Here is an 8,058-nt window from a genome sequence, read left to right as displayed (position 1 = left end):
TCCTCCAGGCCCTCTGGATCTAGGTTCCCTCTTGAAAGCTTGTAAGCCAGTCACTTCTTGCCTTTGTAGCCCCCTGCCCCTACACTATGGTCTTTGACCATAAGGAGCTGCTGGCTGTGTCCCAAACGTTCTCTTATTCTCTCACCACTGTGCCTTTGCCAAAGCTGTTCCCTCCTGGAATCATTTCTCCTAATTCTTCATCCTTCACACTTGAAGACTCATCTCAGGTGTCCCTTATTCTGGGGAGCCAAGCCATCTTATACCCGGGACAAATCTGGGACCCCTTCTTTTGTGGATCCATAGTCCCCTGGCTTCCCTGTATCATGATCCTTAACTCCTACATTGCACAGCGTCTGACGCGTTGCAGATGCTTTATCAAATGGACCTACAGGTTTACTGGTCTATCAAAGTTTCGGTTCTACTCACTGTGTGAGAAGGTGCTAGGGACACTGCAGTGATGGGAGAGAGATTTGCTAATTTCTAGAAGGGAGGGGTGGCTTCACTGCACCTTGAAATTCCAGCAGCTAGCACAGGGCTGGACACAGAGTAGGTGTCCTGTCACTGTCGGCTGAGTAAGTACATGGATCTTCTCTGACTGTTGAAGAGCAGGATGTCTTTTCTCCCGTCCACTAATGGGTTTTAAAACACTCCCTGCTACTAGAAATGGATAGAAACAGCTTCACTCTGGACTTCCTAATTCTCCCCAGTGACTTCAGTCTTAGAAGTTAATGGGACAAGAACCAGGTAACGTGTGAAGGACACTGACTCTCATGGAGGATCTTGGGTGGGCTCTTTAAGATCCAGGAACCCATTTAATGCATCACCGTCATAGAAGGCACGTCTTTGTCCCGCTGTCCACACGGGAGGAACTGCATGTCAGGTGTCTTGTCCCAGGTCTCACAGCTAAGAGGACCAGATGGGATTTTCATGTAGTTTTGTGTGATGTTAGATCACTGAACTCTGTGAGGCCTCACTCTACAGGCAATTCCAGAGAGAGTGACGTTCAGAAGCACCTTCTTCCTTTGAGACTTGCTGGCAGGTGGATTTTAAATGAAAAAGCCCCACCTGAAGCTCAGCAGAGCAGCGTAGTATTTAAGGGCACACTGTTGGGAATCAGATGGACTCTGGATCTAATTCTTGCTGCACTTTGATGTATAATTTAGAGCATTTTAACTTCCTTGAGCCTCAGTTTTTCCATATGTAAAATGAAGATGGTAAACCCCTGCTTCTGGGTGTTGTGAAGACTGAGTGGTGTAAAGACAAAGTGCTTACCTTGGTAATTTCTTAGTAACGCGAATGATGTTGATGTACTGAGGGTGCAATGTAGTGTTCCTTGCAATACCAGTACCCTCCTGTAGAGGGAAGCAGAAACCAAAGAAAAGGGTTTTGGGTTAGCCCTTGTGGGATGTGAAGTTCATGTGCCCCTACAGTATTTCTATCAGATCAAGATTGTTGTGCTGCACAACTGGAGAGCCTGTGATCCAGAGAGCAGTGGGGCTGAGGTAAGGTAAGGTGATGTCTGCTTCTGGTAGTGCAGTGGATAGGTGTCCTGGCTGTGACAGACATTGTCTGTACAAAACAAATGGCCCTCCCGCTCTTAGGTGTAAACTTTGAGCTTCACTCACCTGCAGCTGGCAGAGCAGAGAGGAGGCTGTTTGTGATGTCACAGAGCTGGAGAACAGGGAATGTTGGGGGCAGAGAGCACCGTTGCTGAACCTTCAAGGCAGGGAGGAGGAGGTGTGCTGACCCTCTGTCCAGTGGACCACACTTCCAGCCATGATCCATGCTGACCACCATGTTGTCCATGGACACTGGAACAGAACTTTAGTCCTGTTGTGAATGCAGTTTAACAATAGCCAGGGCAGAAGGGGCAGTAGAGCAATAGAGAAGGGCATTCAGACAGACATGGGGTAACAGTCTGCTTCCTAAGGCAAAAGTGCTTCACAGCTCAGTGTCTTCATCTGTAAAGTGGGAATAATAACAACTAAATGTCCTATATATCCTTTAAAATAAAATACATCTAACACATTTGCATATATATATATATATATTTATGATTGAGATCATGCAAATATTTCACACAGTGCCTGCATACACGAATGTTGTTGTTGTTAAAAGCTGTTGAGTCAGTTTCAACTCATAGCAACTCTGTTTAGAATTTCCAAGGAGCTACTGGGTTTGAACGGCCGGCCTTGCAGTTAGCAGTCCAAATACATACCCTACAGCACCACATGAATAGGAGTTGTTAATAATATGTACAAAAATAAAGTAACATTTTCCTTTTCAAATTCTTCCAAAGAAGGGGTATCACTTTATGTCTGAGTCCTTACAAAATCAATTACTTTATAGACACTCTTTTAATGCCTTTATTTTGGACAACCTGGTACTATCTGGGTAAGCTAAATTAGGTTAAAATGTTCTCAATCACTGCTATATTTGGGTGGTAATGGAGGGCACCTGCTACAATAGAAAGAGAAGAAAGCAAAGCAGTTCTGCACACTTTCTGAATGCTATTCTAGGGGGGGGAATGGGACCCTATGTCAAGAGTGTTGGTGGTGGTTGTGTGCCACCGAGTTGGTTCTGACTCATAGTGACCCTGTAGAGGGTTTCTGAGGCTGTAAATCTTTACAGGAACAGCCAGCCTCACTTTTCTCCTGTACAGTGACTGGTGGACTTGAGCTGACTTGACCTTGTGGTTAGCAGTCTAGCTGGTCATCCACTAGACTGCCAGGGCTCCTTTATCAAAAGTGTTAGATGGAGGTAACACAGCCTTTACATGCACACTTGAAAAGCAATACTCTTAAATTGGTAATGTTGAAGGTTTTCAATCTGCTGCAAATGAGAATCACCCGAGGTGCCTTTAGACCTGGACACTGTCTGGGCCCTCACCCTGAATAAATTAGTATCTTGAGGGTAGAGCCTTGTCACAGTGCAAGCTTTCTTTCTTTTCTTTTTCAAATGTTTTATTGTGAATTATTTGGTAGTTTACATGAGAGAACTTTAGTTTTACATTCATTCCATCGTATATCATCTCATTGCTATGGTTCCAATCCCCTCCATGCATCATCAACCAACCAAAGGGTATATCCTAGAAGCCCGCCCTCTACACTTCCCCCACCCCCAACCCCTGGTTTTCTGCCCACAGTCCCTTTCCCTCTCTGGATCCAAAGTCCCCAGCCGCTTCATTACTCCACGTCATCATCTCTGTCTCCATCTCAGGCATCTCTGTTTCTCTGGGTAGGGGCCCGCTCTCGGCTCTTCTCCGTTGATGGTCCCAGATACCTCTGCTCCTAGCCTGTAGAATTAATCACTCCCTTCCTTGTTCCAAAACGTCTATCTTTGCATTTCCAACCCTCATAATCCGTCCTGATAAGCATTATTCACTACAGTATCACGAGTTACCCACCTGTATCTCCTTTCATCCTCTCCGCCCAGACAGATTGAATAGTACCCACTGGAGATTCTGCCTTCCTCCATGCTCCCTAGCATTATGTTCCCCCTTGAAAGCTTGTAAGCCAGTCACTTCTTGCTTTTGTAGTCCCCCCTCCCCATTTGAGTATCCAATGTCCAAGTTGCCCATCTCCATCCATTCTGTGTGTGGAGGGGGTGGGAATGATTCTTGCTGTGAGGATTTGTTCCTTCTTTTGAGTTGCTGCTCCATAGGTATAGGTCAAGTTCATCAGATTGTATCAGGTCACTCATTTTTTCCCCCCCTCTTCTATCTTCTCCTGGTTGAGCTCCGATCATCCAGTCATCTGGTCCAGGTCACGTGGGTATCATCTGCAAGTGTGGGCGCTCCTGTGCACATGCCCTCTCTTCCCGTCAGCCGGTAGCTCCACTCTCCTCTCAAGTCCTCTGTGGCCATGCCACTGACTCTGGGCCCAAGAGTCCCCAGGTCTCCTCAGACTGCTTGCCATCCAGACCCCCAACTGGGTCCACAGAAGTCCACTGAACATTGTAGGGCTTAGCTTGCCGCTTCATTGATGCTTTTACCCTACTTCCCCCCATCGGTGATGTGTGTGGTCACCAATCAGAGCGTGCATTTCTGTTGAGTCTTAGTCTTGGAAGGGGGTTTGCGTTGAGAGGACCTGGCCAGGCCACTTGCCTTGATGTTTCCTAGGGAAGCAATTTGTTTGTTCTTGTAGTAACAGTCCATCTGCCTCCATTTTCCTGCAGGTCTTTCTTTCAAGAGGTATCTTTTATTCTTCTAGCCGTTCCAGGCTGGTCTGCTCATCCTTTCAAGTGGAGATTTCTCATCTCTGTAGATCTGGATGTGGTTCTGGTTTCTACCTATAGTTTTATGTATTGCAAAGGCTCTGCAGGAAGCCTCGTTCACTGGGTCTGCTGTAGCCCCATTTTAGGTATTCCAATCAGTCATAGGCAGAAGACGGACTTATAAGCCTTCTAGTGTGGTGTTTCTGACTATTCCTTTCTCTCCCTCTCCAGTGTCTACTCAGTGCTGCCCAGTCAGGGAAGCGCCGGAAGCCAGTGCAAGCTTTCTTAACAAAGCTTTCTAGGAGGTCCTTATGTAATCAAGTCTATTAAATTGTTTTAAGTGACATTAAGTCAGTTTTGACTGATAGGATTTCCCAGGAGTGGCTGGTGGATTTGAACTGATGACCTTATGGTTAGCAGTACAGTGTTTATCCTACAGCACCACACCAGTACTGCACTGTGGAGACCAACAATTATACACGTCAGCCGTAGTTCTCAGCCAGTCTGTACCTGAGAATTATGGGAAAAGCTTTAAAAAATATGCTTAGTACGCCATGCAAGGCGGCACAAATGGTTAAGTACACGGCTGCTTCTTGAAAGGTTGGTGGGTTGAACCCACTTGGCAGCTCTGCAGGAGAAAAGCCTGGTTGTCTACTGCCGTAAAGATTACAGCCTAGAAAACCCCATGGGGCAGTTCTTCCTTGACCTGAGGATACACAGCAACGGCAAACACCACTACAGGCCATACAATCACTATGGGATTGAGTGTGTAGGCACTGGTATTTTGAAAGCTCCCCAAGTTCTTCTCTGCCACTTCAAATAATAATAACTGTCATTTATGAAGTACTTCCTCTTACAGGCACCACATTTACAGCTTACTTTTCATGTGTGGAAATGAATCCAGAGCAAATGAAACAATTGTTGTTCTTGATGCTATACGAATGAGTCCTAGGCTTGGAATGAGCTTTTTACTATCCACATTTTATATGGATTCAAAGTACTATTTCTTAAACAACTGACAAATGAAGATAATATGAGGGACTTCAAAAAGTTCATGGAAAAATCCATTTTCTTATTGTGGTGCTGTAGGATAAGCACTGGACTGCTAGTTCAAACCCACCAGGCAATCCTTGGAAACCCTATACAGGGTCACAATGAGTCAGAACCAAAATGGCACTTAACAGCAATGATGTATGCTCTGTAAACCTGTATTCAATGAAAACTACTTTTAATGATGGTGAAGATACTGATGTTGATGTGTGTGAAGTATTTGAAGAAAACAGAAAATGAGAGCGTTAGGAAAGCAATAATTTCAAACTAGTATCTTTTATATGATATCGTTCCATCATGGAATTAATCTTTTATAGGTAGATGCTTGATTATTTCATCTCCAGTTCTAAAATGGTTCATATTTCCAGTTGGCTAGAATACTTTAAAAAGAGTCTTCTCATGGGGACCCAGAATGGTTTTCCATTTGGAGTGGCATAGCTATCAAGCATGAATGCTATGGTTGTTTCCTTAGTCTTCCTTGAGTCCTAGTCAGCAGGACTCCAGTACTGACTTCTGGTCTAGATAGAGAATGATGTTGTTTTGAACTAATGCCCAGGGCTGAGATAGTGGGTACATTTTGAGTTTGGGAATTTAACAGTGTGTGGCCTTTGGAGTCAGACTGCCTGGGTCCCACGCCTGTTTTAACTCATTGTGTCACCTTGGCCATCGCCATGAACCCCATTTTAGTTACAATTCCCTTGTTTTTACAATGGAAATGAAATAGGGTTGATGTAATACATAAACTAGAACAACCACAAAAAGCTGTAAAATGTAGTGCCTGGGACAGAAATAGCACAATAAGCACTGCTGGGAACTACAAGGTCCACGGTTCGAGCCCATCAGCTGCTGTGCAAGAGAAAGATGAGGCTTTCTGTTCCCTCGAAGATGTAAAACCTCACAAAACCTAAACAGGGTCACTGTGAATCAATGACACCTAACAACAACAACAATTATTTGATGATGAGGATGAAAGCTAAGACGATATCTGGGCTTATGCCCATATGTCTAGCTTGGACGACTCTGAGTATGAAATTCGGGAATTCAGGAAGAAGAGCACATTTTGGAGAAAGATAAACTTGGGTTTTTAAGAGAATTACTTGGAAATAATTGCAGATTCATAAGGTATTGTAAGGACTCGTGGTGTGGTGCTACTGGATCAGCACTGGACTGCTAACCACAAGATCAAACCCACCAGCTGCTCTTTGGAAACCCTATACTACACAGTCACTATGAGCCGGAACTGACTCGACAGCAGTTCACAACAACAAGCCACTGTAAAGATGTGTTCAGAGAGGTCCCACACACCTTTCACTCAGTTTCCTCCAATGCTGACATCTTACATAGCTACATAACACTGTCCAACCTACAACATTAGTATCGGTACAAGCCACAGTTACTCAGAGTTCATGTAATAAATGCACTCACTTGTTTGTGTGTGCAACTTAGCACATGCGTAGCTATATGTCACCACCACCACAATCAAGATTCTTTTGTGACACATACACACACATCTACTTTTCAAGATCCCTAACCTCTGCAACTACTCATCTGTTTTCTATTTCTATAATTATGTCATTTCATGAACATTACAGAAATGGAAACATGCAGTATGTATCATTTTGAGGTTGGGTTTTTCAGTTTTTCACTCAGCATAATTTTCTTGAGATCCATCGAAGTTATAGCATGCATCAGTAGTTTGTTTTGATTTCTGAGAAATTTTCTATTGCATGGATGTGGCGCTGTAGGATAAGCACTGGACCACAAGGTCAGTTTGAATTGCAAGTAGGCAGTTCACACTCACCAGCAGCTCCTCAGAAACTCTATACAGGGCCACTCTGAGTTGGAATGGACTTGACAGCACTTAACAATATCGCTGTTTAAATGTTTACGCATTGAAAGATATGTGGGTAATTTATAGTTTGGGGCTATTATGAAGGAAACCATTATCAGCATTTTAGCACTAGTTTTTGTGTGAAAATACATTTTCAGCTCTCTAGGATAATTGTCAAAGAGTACATTTGATTGGATGATAAATCTGGAGTTCCTGGGTGGTGCAAATGGCTAAATGCTGGACTACTAACTGAAAGATTGGCAATTTGAATCTACCCAGAGGTCCCTGAGAAGGCAAACCTCGTGATGTGCTTCTGAAAGGTCACAGCCTTGGAAACTCTGGAGCGTAGCTTCACCTGGCAACACGGGTTGCTGCGAGTGCTGCGAGTTGGAATCAACTTAATGGAAACTTTTTTGTTTAATTTGGGGGGTGTGGTAAGTCAATTTTTAGTTTTAAAAGCAACTTCCAAAGAACTGTTTTCCAGAGTGATTGTACTGGTTTACATTTCCATCAGCAATGTATGAATGAGCCTGTTCTATGTAATTTTGCCGCTATTTTTTATTTTTACCATTCTAACAGATGTGTACAAGCCACAGAAACTAGATTAGTATTGTCCGGGACCGGGGTTTTAATTTGCACTGAGTTAATAGTTGATGATGCTGATCTCTTTCTTTAAATGTGTTTATTTACCATTTGCTGGTGCCCTTTGTGTCTTTTGCACATTTTCTAATTGGATTATTTTTAAAGTGCAGTTTTTTTTAAATGGCAGCTTCACTGAGCTATAACTCACACATCATAAAATTCACCATTCTAAAGTGGACAATTCAGTAGTTTTTAGTATTTTCACAGAGTTGTGTAACCATCACTACTATGTAATACCAAAATAGTTTCATTACCCATTTCATTCCCCACTGCCCTCTCTCCTCAGTCCCCGACAATAATAATCTAGTTTCTGTCTCTTT

This window comes from Chrysochloris asiatica, unplaced genomic scaffold (genome assembly GCF_000296735.1).
Source record: "Chrysochloris asiatica unplaced genomic scaffold, ChrAsi1.0 scaffold00081, whole genome shotgun sequence".
Taxonomy (NCBI): Eukaryota; Metazoa; Chordata; class Mammalia; order Afrosoricida; family Chrysochloridae; genus Chrysochloris; species Chrysochloris asiatica.
This window is presented reverse-complemented; position numbering follows the sequence as displayed.